This window comes from Megalobrama amblycephala, linkage group LG3, assembly GCF_018812025.1.
Source record: "Megalobrama amblycephala isolate DHTTF-2021 linkage group LG3, ASM1881202v1, whole genome shotgun sequence".
Classification (NCBI taxonomy): Eukaryota; Metazoa; Chordata; class Actinopteri; order Cypriniformes; family Xenocyprididae; genus Megalobrama; species Megalobrama amblycephala.
In genome coordinates this window covers 54,163,329-54,180,744 of record NC_063046.1, presented here as the reverse complement: position 1 = coordinate 54,180,744, position 17,416 = coordinate 54,163,329, and the positions used below count along the sequence as shown (strand labels likewise).

The window sequence follows — 17,416 nt, the reverse complement described above, 5'->3', positions numbered from 1 at the left end:
AGTCAACAAAATATATAACACTGTTCTAGTCAGTATTTTAATCCAAAAAATTTTCATATTGTGCCTTTGACTAATTTTAACATATAAGCAGCCTTATTGTAAAGTGTAATTTTCTTTTTGCATCATGTTCATTTCTGGACTGGAAATTTAAGGTAGACGCCATCCGGCAAACCAACATGATCAAGGGGGAAATTCATTCAATATTAGGTATCAATAACATTTATCTGCTTAATAAGTTAATGAGAAGATTGTAAATCTGACACCAATTGCATTAACAAACTCCAGCAATCTGATTAGCAGTAATTCAGTATTACAGAAGAAAATCTACAGCTAATGGAAACATCCCGGCAGTCTCAGAAAATGTAATAAAAGAAACTCTCTGTGAGCTATGTTTCATTTGCAACTCTTGTTGAATGCAATAATTGCAATTACTTCACACATTGAATAAACAAGCAATTAGCATTGCTTTTTTTAAAAAAACTTTACAAATTATTCTGATTATACTTAGAGGGAAAACATGTTTTAAGCTTTTAAAATGTGTTGTAAATTATTCTCAATAAACTTTGACCTAAAAAAGTGTGTCAAGTAAACACAAACAGGTCTTGCATGTTAGAATATTAGACAGACTTTGATTATGTTTTTAAATAGGAAGTCTGCTACATATTTCTAACCAAATCATCGTATTTTTTCCCTGTTTGAGTGGTTATGAGACGGAATAAACAAATGATTTCATAAAGTTCATCTACCTGTTGCACAGTTACACAGGCAGTGCTTCATTTCACCCGTGTCTCGTGATTTGATGACTGTTTCTCGCGGATTTCATCTTCTTCATGCTGTAGACGTTATATTTATTCACAACAGTCAATATAAAGAGTGAAATCTCTGTGCTGCTACTTGTTCATCACTTCTAAACGCCCGCTCCGCCGCCCTCTCTCCCGCCTCACCCACCCGTACACATCCTGCTCACAGATTGACAAACAGCGCGGCGAGCCAATGATCATTCAGAACTCGCCTGTCGCTGACTTGACGACCAATCGTAGTTCAGAGCTGCGGCCAGGTGGGCGGAACTCTGTCAGTGAAAGGTGCTGGTCTCCATGGGAACATGGCAAACATGAAGCGTAAGCGGCAGATGAAAATGTCTTCATCTCTAGAGATTAGTACGAGGCAAAAGTCTCCTGGTAACCTGTAACTGCACTTTATAAACATGAGATTTTGTGTAGGTTTTATTTCAATCAGTAATATAACCCATATAGTGAACTGTAGCACATGGAGATAATATAGGCCTACTCATGTGTAAAAATTGCTCTTGTTATTCAAATGACTGTATGTTCCGTTTAATACAAATTCAAGCGAATCCAATATTATTATTGCTGTAATTAGAGTTAAGCTTGATGTTGTTGTCAATAGTGAAAACAACCAATTTGTCCTAATTAAACACCATGAAATCATAACTCAAATAGCCTATCTAGGGTCCTATAAAAAGGCTAAGTGGTTATGTAAGATTTTAAGTGTTAATAGCTCAAAATGACCAAGTAGGCTGTGATATAGACTACCCATATGCTGTTTGATTAATATAATTATGTATGCTAGTCATGGTGGCCTTTAAATAGACTACCTGTCATTAAGAATTCAGAGGTGTTAGCTCTTTTTAGTATTATTGATGTTGTTTTGTTGTAAATTGTTGTTTCGTGTGATTAGTTTTGCCTCTGGTAAACTTGGTCCCTGTTTTATGTTGAATCCATTTTTATTTTCACTTCTATTGCAATTACTGGTAAGTCAGTGACTGACCTAGAGTCAGTTTTGTCATAGCATGATTATCATTAATAAATTTGAGTGAATTCCAATTGAAATTACTAAGAAACAATGATTTTTTTAATGTTCTGTGAACAGATTCAAAGCTTATTCAAAGCTTAATATAAATATTAATAAGACCCTGCCTCTTTCAGTGTTATATTTGATGCAAAATCAGTGTCTTTTAATGTTGTTTTAAACCATGCTTCATTTTATTAAAGTCCATCCAGCCATCTGTATACCTCCAACTGATCCTGTGCTGCTGAAATATGAAATATGCTATGCATATTAGTCTCAACCTAAAAGAAAAAGAGAATACATTATTTTATTTTTTAATTTGTTGGTTTTCATTTGTGTGTGTATTTTTTTCATTATTTTCACTACAGTCAAGCAAATTAATGCATTACAGTAAGGCTGGCAGCAGCTATTTGCACTAAGTGAAAATAGAAAGATGCATTTTAAACTAAGTGAAAATAGCATATTTTCTTAGCAATAGATTTTTACACTAAGTGCAAATAGTGATAGAAGCTATATACACTAAGTGAAAATAGCAATATATTCCATTTACACCATGTAAAAGTAGTAGTTATTTTCAAGAAGTGTAAATAGTAATTAGATACTATTACTATTATTAAATATTGGCAGATACTATTTGCACCTCAGTATTTTGTACATTAACAGGATGCAATAATATCATAGTGTAAATGATTATATTTATTATAAGTATTAAGTGGATGCTGCCTTATTGGGAGAATAAAAACCCTACAAAAAACTACACCTTCTCCTAACCCTACCCAATAAATATGTTTAATATTATTAAACATTCGTTAGGCAGTTTATTTCCACTTTTAGAACATTATTTTCATTTTTATTGAAAATAAATGCGTTTCTGATGTGATATGTGATGGGAAAATGGAGAAGAGCGAGCTCGGCAAAAGGCGGATTCGAACCCGTGCCGATCATGGTAAAATCCAGGACAGCGAGGCTTACTCGCTACTGCTACACCACTGAAGATGTTGAATACTGTCTTTTTTTAAACCTGAGTGGCCCAACCATACATTGGTGGGTGGAGCTAGTGTAAATAGCATTTGCCAACAAGGGACACTATTTGCACTTAGTGTAAATAGACACTCCGTTACAGTAATGAGACTGAGAAAAGGTTTTTTGGTCTGGATACATTTGTAGGTTGTGTTCACACTTGGCAGGTTTGGTTTGATTAGAAGAAACTCGGGTGCAATTGCTCTGTTAATGCGGTTCATTTGAAAAAGTGTGAATGCTGCCATCTGAACCTTATAAAACATGTGTATTCACAGATTTGATCTTAGATTGTGCGTACCCTAAAATCCACGGCAACAACGTTCATTTTTATAAAAAGAAATCCACGTCTTTGACGTGGAAAAGTGCTTAACGCCACGTCAGGGTCTAGGCAGACGTACGCACTTTTCCTTGCGGCAGAGAGTCGGAAGACTGCAGGTATTTGGAAATCTAAGCATTTCTGCCGCTCACCATTCTCAAGTAAGATTTGGATGTTGACTGGTGCTATTTTATATGTTAATGACATTAATTAGGCGACAGAGATCTGAAACCATTCGGCTGCGCACAATTTCAAGATCATTTGCAATTTATAAATTTCACTTCTGGAAGAGAAGTACATTCATTCTCTCAATCACACGGTGGTAGGATGGTTTCTACACAACATATTATAAATGAGGCCCCTGGTGCTCACCAGACAAGCGGACCGAGACCCCTGAGGGAGTGTTCGATTGCCTGGTCCGAACCAGAGTTCAATTGCCCCCCCTTCTCCCTGGATTGTGTTCACACTGTATTATTTGATTCCGAACCACAGAGCTTTTGCATCATCAAAGCAGCAACACTTTACCCCTGCTGCTTGGTAACAACAAAGTTTTGAATCTTTGATTTTGTTTCCAAAGCATCAGCAACAGCACTTGTGTCTATCTGCTTCCAATGTACTGCAAAAGTCCATTTCTGCTGAAGTCGAGCAGATAGGCTATACATTCTCTCTGCTTGCAGTTTGTCAGTCACACTTGTCAGCGAAGTGAGTGAAAACACACAAACACAGAGTTTTATTAAATCATACATCATTAATAGTGGTTCACTTCTGTAATTTAGTACATTTGCATTCATATCAGCAGTGAACTGTACTGGAAGTCACATGAATCGTACCCCAGTGTCCGAAATCGCCCCTATACCCTTAAATAGGGCAATATTTGTGTCCGAAACCACTGTGGATGTTATCAAGCGCACTCATTCAATCCCACAATGCACCGCAGTAACAAATGTACAACTGATGTAGGCTCAATGGCTAGAGAATACCCATAACGCACTGTGAGAGTCGTGTGCTGAATGAATTCCCGTGTCTGATCAGAAGATGACACCCGCAGCTGAATCATCCATCCATCCATTTTTCAAACCGCTGGTCCAACATGGCTACAGAGTAAAGCCCTGGGTATACTTAGTTTTTTACACGTACGCTAGTGTCGTGCACAGTCGACGCATGCAGTTTTGAGCAATTTCTCGTCATGAGCTACAATCCATGTAAACATCTTTGTATCTTTCATGCTAGAGTTATACAAATGAGGGTACTTTCTAACCTCTTCACACAATCTGTCATCTATATAGGCCTCCATTGTCGCTGTAGCTTGCATGTGTTCCAGTCTGATCTGTTTATTCAGCTTTTCTTTGACTACCTTGTGAATCGACGCCCACAGGGCATGGTTTCCACCTTGTGGATAAAATAATTACTCCAAAAAAAAAAAAAAATGAAATGCACATATGTGACCTCTGACCTGTCGTACAACCATACCTCGGTTATAAAAATCTTGCGATGCGCGTACAGTACTCGCATACTCTTCTGATGATGAAATTCATGTCACACACATGTACGCTGATCCTTGCGTACGTGTAAAAAGTGAACTATACTTTGGGCTTGACACATACAGGTATAAATTCTGTTTTAATTGATTATTAAATTGTTTAATTACGGGTTATATATAGTATCTTCTACTGGAGCTGCCAGTTTGCTAAGTTTCAAATATTAAACAGCAAGCACAAACTATGGAAAAGCAACAGCCCTTCCAGGGCACTCAGTGTCCCACTTAGACACTAAGACACTTAGTGTCTTAATTTGCTCATTTGTTTTTGTTCATTCACTCAAGTGAGCTATATTAGTGGACTAATGTAGGGAATACTGAATGAGGGTATAGGGGGCGATTTCGGACACAGCCCTGTTTTTTTTTGTTTTTTTTGTCATGAGCTAAGTTGCCCATCACAGTTCAGTACAGGCGTATCTCCTTGCAGCAGATCTTCGTGTGTGATGGAGGAATTCCCATTGCTGCTGTTTAAATCCTTAAAAAAAAAAAAAAAATGACAGTGTGATTGCTAATCGAACCAAGACTTAAATGTATCGTTTTCTTTTTTGGTCCGGACAAAAACAACCAAGAGAATCAAACTACAAGTGTGAACACATCCTTAAAGACGACAGCTATGAATGTGCAACAGCAAAGGCTTTGATAGAGGTTCACTGAGAAAAGTACACAGTGAATGTGATGTATAACGCTAGCTTTTCTCTATTGTCAGTTATAGGTTAGAAGCTGAAGGTGAAATGAAGTCATCAGTTTAATCAGAAGATTACGTGCAAACAAAAGCATTCCTTAGGCTCTGTGAGATTTATCTGGGCAATGAAAGTACATGGCCACCGAAGCCTGTGACTCATGAGCACACTAAGACTTGGCAATGTCTTTGTTACAAACTGAGATTATTAAAAAGATGTCCCGCAGCAACTCATTATACCATCAGCTTAGGCCATTTTTCTCCCAACCCCTTAATTAAATTTGAATCTTATGAAAAATAAAGAAAAATCAACAGCTATCTAACTGCTGGCTAGTCTGACATTGTGCCAGCAGGCAGGTGCCTTGTCCCTGCATGCCGTTCAACTGTCCCTGCACGCTTACAGCTCGTTCTCATGCCCGTCGCCCCCCTTGACCATAGAAATCTAGTAAGTCTGTCCGTCCGTCCTCCAGTTTTTCCTCCAGTCCACTCAGTTGTCTGTGTGTGGCTCATTTATTTCTGCTACATAGATGGATCTGGGAATAAATGATTTAATGGAACGGTGCATTACTTCAAACCGACTACACCCATCCTTTAAAGTCTTTCAGGGCTGTTTTATTGATTTAAAAATTCCTCAGCTTAGTGCTCGAATCTGTCCCATTAACTCTGAATGCCGGTTAGCCGCATACCAATAGTTAATGTTCTCTTTTACAATCAAGACAATGCAATTTTCTATGACATTGTGGTGACAGAATAGCAGTACAAAAAAAAAAAAAAACCTCCAGTTTTGAGTGCTTTCACTCTCTTTGTGTTATATCTAATTCCACATACATGAAAGGACATGAAAGTGATTGGCTGTGGTGAATAGCTTAGACAGACACCGAAAACACAATTATATTGTGTGTAAAACCATGTCTGTCGTCACTAATTATCGGCTTTGTGAATGACACTGTTTAGAGAAACAGCTCATCCACCGAGAACTGAGAAGTTAAGCAGGATTTTGTCAGAGTGAATCTTTTTTTATTATTATTTCATGTCCTACAACAAAAAGACAGTTCGTAAACACATTTTCTCAGCCCTCATTTCGTAAAACGTTCTGCAAAGCCTGTCATTCGTCTCATTGAAAGATTGCTGTAACTTACGAAAACATTCAGAATCATGTTTTACGGTCAAGGTTCTGTCTTAATGGTGCTCCCCCTTTATTTTTCTTCAGTTCCTTTGAATTGTGCTTAAAGAAAAAAATATTAATGGAAAAAAGTTTGATATTGTCTCTACTTACCATTTCTTTTGAAACATTTAAAAAGTGAAAATTAAAAAGGAAAATGGGCTGGGTGTTTCCTTAAATGGATCAGTGCCTTGGCTATATGTTCAAGAGCAGCTGACCTAGGAACTGACATCGCAGTCCTGTTCTCTTACCATTGTGCTCTTAAACAAGGCACTTCACCCTAGGTTGCCCCTGGAAGACTGTCAGTTAGTCTACTGTAAGTGGCTCTGGGTGAAAAGCATCTTCTAAATGGAAAGTGAATAAGTACAATAAAAGCAACCTAAGTGAATACATAAATGAATTTTTCTTTGAAAAACATTATTGCAAAAGCACTTTGAATAGTCTCATGTCTGAAAAGCTGATATAGAGACCTGTTCATGTACTGTATTCAGAAGCTTTATGTGTTGGCAATAGGGAGATCATGAACATTAACAGTGAAGCACACACTCAGGCTGGTGACGTTCATATATACTGCTGTGCATAAAGCACGGTATCTACACATTTTGTCAAAATTGAGGTTTGCATGAAATCAGGTCCCCTAGGGACTGTTTTCAACCAAAACGACACCGTTTTCAACCAAAAAAGGAAAACTTTTTAATGCGTTTTGGCCTTTCATATATACGCCTTTCTTTACAAAGTGACATCGCCAACTACTGGCCTGGCATGCATAATACTGCATTTTTAGTCGTTTTCGCAGATCCGTGCGAATAGGGAATCTATGGAAGCTTGTTTTCGCCACGTATTTTTAAAAAATGAAAAAGGTAATTGCGACTTTTTATCTCATAATTCTGACTTTTTTGATTTCTTTTCTCAGAACTGTGAGATATAAATTTGCAATTGCGAGTTATAATGTCAGAATTGCAAGATATAAACTCACAATTCTGAGAAATAATGTCAGAATTGCAAAATATAAACTCACAATTTTGCTAGATATATTCTCTCAATTCTGACTTTTTTCCTCGCAATTGCAAAATATAAACTCACAATTCTGACTTCTTTTCTCAGAAATGTGAGATATAAACTTGCAATTGCAACTTTATATCATACAATTCTGACTTTATAACTCGTAATTGTGACTTTATATCATGCAATTCTGAGAAAAAAGAATTTAGAGATAAAAAGTTGAAATAAAATTTTTTTATTATTCAGTGGTGGAAACAAACTTCCATGGGGGTTGTTTTTTTTTTTTTTACACCATTGTAGTGTAAACGTACCCTTAGAGTATGATCTGTTCTTTGAATGAAGAAATTTAGTGCTAAAAATTATATCACATCAATCAAAATTAAACCATAAAAGATTCCTTTTTCAGTTTCTGTGTTTTGCATTTTAGGGCAGTAAATAGAGTTTTCCAATAATGTTTATGGCCCATATTTGTTTTTAATGATCAAATTGGAGTTTAATAGCTTTTGTTTGATGCATGTCATGTTTAAGTTCATGTAGTGGGCGCTCTAAAAAGTTTTTAAAATGCTGTAGAAGTATTGTTAGTTCATGTTAAAAGTGCCCCTATTTTGCTATTTTTAAATGTTCCTAATTTTATTTGGGATGTTTCCTTCAATATATTTACATGCATCAAAGGTCAAAAACACTAAATATTTTCATAATGTACATTGCACATCACCACATTTCTCGAAGATTCTGAAAACGATTTGTTCGAACTTGAAGACAGTCTCTCCAAACCCCTCCTTTCCGAGAACCTACTCTGCACCATTTGGCTTACAGTGCTTGTTAGAAACTAAAAGGCAATTACCATATCTGAATTTCAGCTTCAGAAGCTTCCTCAGCTCTTGATACACAGTGATACAAACAGTAATGATGCCGTTGGTTTTTTCCTTATCAATTCCAGCGTGAGTCCTCATCCTTTTGAAGTGCATGAAAACAGCATCTTCTCAACATGTCGACAACACAAAGCAAACTTTTCCAGTCTCAGCAACAAGTACAGTGTTTGAGGGCGGGTCAAAGTAGACACTGTTCGTGGGCAGCCAATGAGGATCATGCAAATTTGTTACATTGTTACGTAGATATGTAAAAGGAAGTGAGACCGGAAACGCTGATGACTCGTTTCAGGCTGTTCAAAATCTATTCTTTTTTGTTTAGGGAGAGAGTAACTTGATTTGTTGTGCACTTTGATCTTTAAAACTTTGCAGGCCTTTTACATTCACAAACAGCTATTACACATTGCATGACAGATAATATTTGAAAATAATAGGGGCACTTTAACTAATCAAGCATTCTGCGTCAGTTCAGGCAGGCCTCGTAGTCAAGCTCCGCTATCAGCTGATTCACAAATTCCAACCCTACCCATATCAGCTGATCCGATTTCTATGGACTCCACTGGCAACTCTAAAATAAGGCGCATTACTTAAACGCAGCTTCCGTCTCTCTGCTTGCTTGGCTGCTTCCACTGCACGCTGCTTGCAACCCACCTCCTCCCCAGCTCCTCCTTAAACTTGTGTATAACTTAATCACTGTCATTCTGTTGTCACTGATGCATGCTCTGTTCTCAATAGGGGGATTTTCTGCTGCTCTCCCAGTTAAAAAATGGGAGGTTGTCCTCCAGAAGCTGCTGCTGTTCCCGGTCTTGGCTTTCATGGATCTCATGAAAAGGATGGGGAATTTAGAACAGAGCCATACAGCCAAATTGTAACTTTAGCAAAATATGCCAATAAAAAATTGGACTAAATTTTGTCTCTTGTAATTTTTGACTTAAGTGGTCTGACTGAAATGTAGTTATGTATGTCTTGTTCCCGAACGAAACCTTATTGTACAGTGTGACCAATATAAGAACATTTTATCAGACAAAGAATTTATTTTGGTGCTCATAAACTGTATTATTCTATGCCATCTCCCTAAATAAACATCTCAAAATATAAATAATAAATGAAATGAAATTGAAATTAGGGATATGTTTCACACTTGCGAAGGGGTGGGCCATTTCTAAACCAAAATGGCTGCTACGGTCTAAGTTAAGGTCTCTTATGATTAGTATTTATGACAACAATAAGACTTTTCTATTAAATAGCAGGAAAAAAAATGAAATAAACACCATGACAGAACTGTATGCGTGGATGGAAACTGTGAGGCAGCAACTCTTGGCAGGTGCTTCTCTGATCTGAGAGAAGTCAGATGAAAATAAGCAGAGAGGGAGACAGAAGGAGGTGGGGGAAAGTGAATTATCAATCTGCTTTACATTTGAAGGTGATTAGAATTCTTCATTTCTTTTGTGTGGACCTGGGCAGAAAGAGGAGAAACGCTGTGGGGTGACGGGTTAATTGAAGAATAATACCCTTCAGAATGATGGATTTTGGTGACTTGAGATGTCAGAATCCATTATGGGGAATTTAAATTTGCAATTAAAGAAGGAGGTAGGGTGCAAGATTCTCTCGTTTTAATTTTCCCTCTCCAATCACCCCCAACCCCCACTTTATTAATAATGCTCTGCATTACATGTCCGGCCACCCTATTACGTTTATGTCTACCTCCCTATGTTTGGAGGGAAAATAAGACTTGATTAATATTCTGATGCGTAAGTACAACATTTTCAGCAGAACAGGGAATGAGCAGCTTTAACTAACCCACAAGTCCAACACAAAGACATTCATTTAGCTTCTGGTTATATTATGATTAGTCTGCTCTTATCTCTCCAGTCTGCAGTTTGAATTTTCTGTCGAGACAAATGTTGTACCAAAGGCCGCTTGATCTCTGACCCCAGTGGAATCTCTTTGGTGCTGAATGTGTGAGAGAGACTGTGGTCAGCAGGAGGGATTTTTGCGGTTGGGGGTGTAGCACATGCCACGGCGGGTTGTAATACAACGCAATCAGATGAGGTGACTTATGAGGAGCGTTTTTGTCAGAGTCTCACCTGTTTTCTCATCCTCTGCAGAATGTTGAGCACTCGGTATGCTGGCGAGTGGCAACACTTGTGTCTATAAATTCCACATAAAGAGACACTCATTTGGCCGTTCGAAAGGGTCAAATCCTGAACAAGTTTATTTTTATTTCCTGTTACTTTGCTCATGTCAGTGGTGCTGATGAACACAACACAGTATTACATTCAAGCTATAGTTCACCTAAAAAAAACTCTTGTTGCTCCAAACCGGTATTATTATTATTATTTTTTTTTTTCTTCCGTGGAACACAAAGATGTTAGAGTTCAAAGCTGCACTTTTCCGTACTACCCAGCCTGTAAACCCCCCTATTTCAATGCTTTGCTAAAAGTGGTTCGCAAACTTTTTAGCGTGGAGTACCCCCTGAAGGGATTACCATACTTCTGCGTACCCCCTCTCTTCCACTTCGACTGCAGTCACACCTTTACCAGTAAGGGACAATATTTGCCCCCTAAATTGATTTTCCAGTGCATTTTTTTAGCTTTATGAATAACTTTATAAAATAAATAATGTTTTAAATAAAACATGTCCAATAGAGAAATATTCAATGATGGTAACACTAAGAAAAACTTTTAAATATTAAACTAAAACCGCCAGTAGGTGGCAGCAAGTCACTGTTTTTATGACTGAGTCATCGAGTCATTCATTCAGTAACGAAGCAAGTGGCTGTGAATGAATCATTGAATCATTGACTCACGATTCGTTCAAAGCTGCAGAATTGTTCGCGAAACACAGACGTGTGTTGTAGTTCTGCTGTGGTTTTCGTTAGAACTATTATTTCATTGCAAAATAGAGTAAATACTGACAGTACTGTGTTTAAAATTTACGTTTTATTTTTTGACCTGTTGTATAATAATGCCACGTTTGCAGTCATGTGGATATTTGGGAACAATTGCATTTTTGCTCGTTATCATCATTAAATACAACTCACACAAGGTATGTTTTTGTATCGGAGAAAGTTTGAGTCTTAAATCTAAATTAATCCATTATCTGTGTCTATATTTGTTCTTCATCCAAGTAAGTGCTAAGTCCCCACTTTTACAAAGGTACATTGTCGAGAACGATAGTAATTTAGCGCTATTTAAGGCAGCAGATTCGGCACGCAATCTATCATATGCATGCTGCTTGTTTTACAGTCTATGGTGGATACAGTCATTTTTGACTGCAAATGATGAGGTAATTTGATTAAATGTACTGGATTTACGACATTTTGGAAGTTAGAAATACATGCTCGATTTTAATATTATTTTAAGGTAACGTTAGAATTAAATGAACTACTCAGCATTTTGTTCGCGTACCCCCTTTTGTACCCCCAGGGGTACGCGTACCCCAGTTTGGGAACCACTGAATTAGATGGTTTGAGGAATCGCTATGGTGATCGCCATTTCCCAGCAGATCTACGGGATAGGAATTTAGGCACAGATTATTTGTATGTATAACTCAGTACCCAGGTGAAAAAAATACTATAGTATTTTATAGTAGCCTAAATACTATAGTGTTTTTGAATCATACTATAGTAAATTTTAGTATACTGTATATATTATAGTATTTACAACACTTTGTTAATGAATGCATACTGTAGTATTAACAATAAGTGAACTGATCAACTGTAATCAATAATGTAGTATACTTTAGTTTTTGCTACAGTATACTGTAGTGTATTGTAGTATAATTATACCCTATAGATTAAATAAAACTTAGTACAGTATTGGGTAACGTAATTTGTTTATATTACTATAGTTGTTATATTACCACAACAAATTAATTCAAGTACTTTACTACAGTATGGTTCAAAAACACTATAGTATTTACTATAAATTACTATAGTATTTTTTCACCTGGGTAATATAATTTTGTTCATTTTTCGTATGCACCTCATCTTTCATATGCAGCTTTGAAAAAGTAAATGTAAAGTATTTAATATTTACAGAATTTGACATTATTATAGTTTTATTATGATTTTTTGAAGACTTTAATTTTTTTTAAAGAAACAATTCTGCATACAGTTTTGTAAAGAAAAAAAAAGTTTTTCAGTGTGTCCCTTAAAATGTAAATGATTTTTAATCAAAGTTTTTAATCGTTTTGTATCTTTCCAGGGAGTTTCTTCTTGTGAGGCAATATGGTAGCCTATGTAAAGCTACTTCTGGAACAATATTTATTATAAAAAGCACTATGCAAATTAATCTAAATCGAAAATGTGTTTCTTATACATCTAACTTTAGAGGTAATATTTTAATAATAATTTCTTTTATTTTAGTGATGACAATATAAAAGCTGATTATTTAATTTTTAAACAGCATGTTTTTATAATATCACACTTACTATTTTTCTAGTACTGTTTCTTTCTAGTAACACTATAAAAGAGTCTTTAGACATTAAAATACATACAAAGAAAATACATAGCAGTGTTTTGGGTTCATATTTTGGGTTCCTTGGCTTTATATTTTTTGGAAACCCCTATACATCAGTGACAGATCCACACATAACTTTTTTTTTTGACATTTCAACAAGCGTTTTTTTTTTTTTTTTTTTCGAGATTCGATCGATTACCCAAACAAGTACCATTCTGTCTGTAGCTGTAATGCCTAATTTCTGCATCAGTAGCATCACAAAATGGAATTGCAGAAACAATGACCTTCTCTCAAACACTCCCCAATCTGCCAATGGTCAGTCAAGTAGATAGTCCCGTCCCAAAATCATGCTATTGGTTGAGCCAGCATTCCTTTTTTTTTTTTTTAAACATTTTGATAGTGCCACAGAGACACAATATTTACATGCATGAGGAAGTCATACTAATGACTTATACTTGCGAGAGTATATAGAATATTATAGCACAAAAAAAATGACACACTTCAGCTTTTAAGAGATACACAGGCACAATGACAAATGTGGAAATTATTCATCACTTGTGTGTGTTTTTAATTCAGCTGAGCTGGGGAAAACTCTGATCAGGCACAATGTTTGGGTGACTGCACACAAATACGGCAGACAGAAGAGCGGGGCGAGTAAATTTTGCCTGTCTTACGTTTTTTTCACGAGGAGGCAATCTTCACCGAAGCGCTAATGCAATAGTCAGTGTCAGCTACTTTATCATCACTCGAGGTGACAAATGGGGGACAAGAGCATCTCAAATATTCCAGCAGGCCAGCAGGTACAGGCTCAGATGAGGAAGAAGATAGTTACACTTTAGTTTTCTTTATAGGCTGGAGGAAGAGAGGCAGGCCAATCACAGAGAGAGGGCACAAGGCTGGCAGAAGTGAATAACAAAGAGAATTTACAGTATGCGCTGTGTTTTAGCAGCTGGTACCTGCGTGTAACAATGACAGCATAATGAATTGAGACAAATGCATTTTTTATTGCCTCCCCTTTCCCTTAAGCCCAGTTCGCTGCACTTAGCATTCAGCAACCCCCCCCATCATTCAGACAGCTGGAAACAGAATTCATCCGATTTGTTCTGCTGCAACTCTTTCTCTCTCCCTTCCTCTCTCACGCTCACTGTTGTAATAGGATCTGCAAGAATCATTCAAAGGCTAGATATAATTTACTGCTCTTTGTGCACAACACTCGCCCCCCCCACATATCCCCGTCCTCAATCGCACAAGGTGCCCTGCGGATGAACTAATCACACTTGAAATATTATTTCTCCGTCTTATTCCCCCGTTTTATGAACAGCTCTGGTTTTATGGTGCAATGGGTTTAACCCCTGCCTAGTCGCACCCCTGCTCATGTGAGTGTGTTTGCTGCAGGGCTGGGAGATAATGGAGATAAACTGTCGCAAACATCTTCCTGTTCATCATCTACAACTGGCTACCTCATGACAAAGATCTGTTCTTAATTTCTGTTGTACCTGCAGCTTAATTTCCCCAGAGATGGTTTTTAATATGTAATGAAAATACAGGCAGCAAAATGAGAAACAACCTAGTCTTGTTGCCAGGAGCTAGCCATTACCAATAAAAGGGACATTTCAGGAATAAGGTACACTTTAGTGTCCCATGACTTTAAAGAAAAAAAAAAAAGCATTAGAGCCATAAATACACTAAAAAAGCGTTTTTTTTTTTCTTTTGTCAAATCAACTTAGATAATGTGGTTCAGATAACATAATATTTTGTGTTTCTGTTGATTAAATCAATTGATCCTTCGCCAGGAGTTTGATTGACAAGCGATCTAACCAATCAGAACGCTGCATCCGCCATTTTGTCCGACAAAGCAGCCATTAGTTAGAAGATTAACTTCGGTGGAGTTAAACTTGAAAAATGGTGTGTATTGACGTATTTCCGCGTTTGAACCAACATTCATTCTCATGTTCATTCATATTTATTTAACACTATAAATGGACTAGTAGGAAGAGATGATCGGTTAACGAGCCTCTTGAGCTGAGGCGCTATAGCAATCTGTCACGACCATGGTCACGACACATTAAAGAGCCACAAAACGGTTTTTATTGTTTGAATTTCTTTAATAACTACATGGTTTGAAAGCTGGGACTTTGTTTAATATTATAAGTAACCTGCTCTTGTCTGTCGATGTGTTGTCAGTATCCTCTTTGCTCCGTGGTGTATTTTTCACTGCGTGTGGCGTGACAGCGCAACGGCTTGTCGGACAAAGCAACAGTTAGGGGGGCGGGTCTTTGCGAAGGGTCAATTGCCGTCATTGTATTAACTCAAATTTTTAATTTCAAAGAACTCAGAATTTTATGGCAACCAGGTAACTTTCTTTTTTAAGTTATCATTTTCTGGCATTGTTGTTGTTGTGTGAACTAATAGATATGTTAGTTAACTTAACATAAAATACCTAGTTTAAAACACTTGCTACCTGTGCTTTTGGCCTTGACCACCTCAGAGGTCTTGGCCTTTTTGACTGTATCTAATAGAGCAGCATGATTCATTTTTTAAAAAACCACGATCTCGATTCAGACACTTACACAATCTCATGCCATGTCTATTAAAACTTTGACAAAATCACACCGGCCCTTGACTCAAATCATGCCGTTGACTCAAAGAAAGCAGAAATCTTTTTAACCACACAGTATCATTATTTCTGTGTTAAAATATTCAAATATTCAAATTAAAATGGAAGTACTGGAATAAAAGTTTATAGTTCTGATATAAACACTATTGTCTACGCAAGTGACCAAAGTACAGCAAATCGCCTTTTGAAAGTAACTTGACGATTCAAATAAAGATTGTATGAATTACATCATAACACCAGTAGGTGGCGACAAGTGACTGTTAAAAAAAAATTATCTGTCATTGAATCATTCATTCAAGAGATTTGTTCAGAAAGGCTGATTCATCCAGTTATGAAACAAGTGAAGTATTTATGAGTGAGTCATTGAATCATTCATTTAAACCGAAATGAATTAATTCAAATGAACCATTTTAAATAGACTGCAGCAATTAACATTTTGTCAGAATCGCTAGTGAATTACATGCTATTTTGTTTAACTGTCTGTTCAGAATTTAGGGAGAATTGTGATCTATGTTTTAAAACAAATAAATCGTGATTCTAAGTCTATCCAGAATTGGGCAGCTCTAATTGACAAATAAAACAAATGTTTATAGTTATAGGTGCTTTTTTGTACAGGCCTTCATTCACCCACTTCTCTTGCTGTGATACACACACCTCATTAACCTTTCAGGCTGAGCAGACTTGTTAAAGAAAGCAGACACAAACATGGCAAAGGGCCTTTACAGAAACTATATGTGGGTGGTATGGTGTATATTACAGTAGTGGTATATACTGTGTATCACGCAAACCAAAATATACAATTGTTCCCGCTCTGTATTTTTACATTACTCTTAAGTTTTTTTTGTGGCTCTCACGTGTTAATAAAGTAAGTGTAATAAGCCATATAGTATGGCTGTGTGGTATATATACTGTCATACCATCCAGTCTAATTCAATGCTCTGATGTCTTCTCATTTGTGTAATAATGTTTTTGCAAGACTGTAACTTCTTTCTGCATCAGATGCACTGCTTCATTAAGACACACACTTCACTACATTTAGATTCTTATTTGATTTTTTTTATTATTTGACTATACAGTGAGGAAGAACAGGAGCAAGACAACTCACAGAAAGACAGATTGTGTGCCAGCACTGTTTGCGGGAAACTGACAGAGATTTGTATGTAATTCTATTGATCAGGGCCCACCCCCATTGATCTCTGGAGTGTCAGCGGTGGTCTGGATTAAGAAGAAAGTCTTTTAACCTGGATGGGGCATTACATCATCAAAGAGCTCCCCAGGCCTCATTGGCCAAATATGGTACAGGTAACTGGATTTGGGAGGGGAACTGACTCAATTTCAGGAACATAATTTGGAGAAGTAAATGAGCTTTATTCTTTTGATTTCATCTGCGCACGTTCAAGTGTTCTTCTCAAGACAGCTACAGATTTGCTTTGGTTCTTGCATTCTTTAAGAGAAAGTTGAGTCTTGGGACATGACCTACAACTCTGGATTTTAAGTTCTACTTATTTGTACATTTCCCAACATTTGGACCCTTTAATTTTGATGGTATTTATGACCCGAAAAACACCCTATAGACTGACTTGACTAACCAGCATAAAGTCTGGTCCACACTGCAGCTTATTCTGGACAAAAACAGCCCATTTAGACCAGAAAAGACAGTTAGAGTGATCAGTAACCAACCACAGTTGGCTTTTTAGGTGACATTTTGTGGCAGGCAGTGCTGGGTAGATTACTTACAAACTGTAGTCAGTTACTCATTCCAAATTACATGACAAAAATTGTAGTTAGCAATGTAATCTAGGTGAGGCCCTTTTTCCACCTGGTATTAAGATGCGTTTTGGTCAACTGGATCACAAATGGACGATGTTATATACAGGTGTAAATGGGGCGTAAAACATTTTGAGCTCGTCCACTTTCGACCACTTCCAGAGGTATTCGAAAA

General features: G+C 36.9%; 1 protein-coding gene across 12 annotated transcripts in view; it reads right to left on the bottom strand.

Annotated features, from left to right (window-relative positions):
• Nucleotides 1-955, bottom strand: part of LOC125265701 (trichohyalin) — a 195,688-nt gene extending 194,733 nt beyond the window's left edge. For all 12 annotated transcript variants that reach the window (XM_048186072.1, XM_048186075.1, XM_048186079.1 and 9 more), the window contains exon 1: nucleotides 747-955. The gene's annotated coding sequence lies outside the window, so the exon portion shown is untranslated. The remainder of the gene's footprint in view (nucleotides 1-746) is intronic.
• Nucleotides 956-17,416: the final 16,461 nt, after the last annotated feature.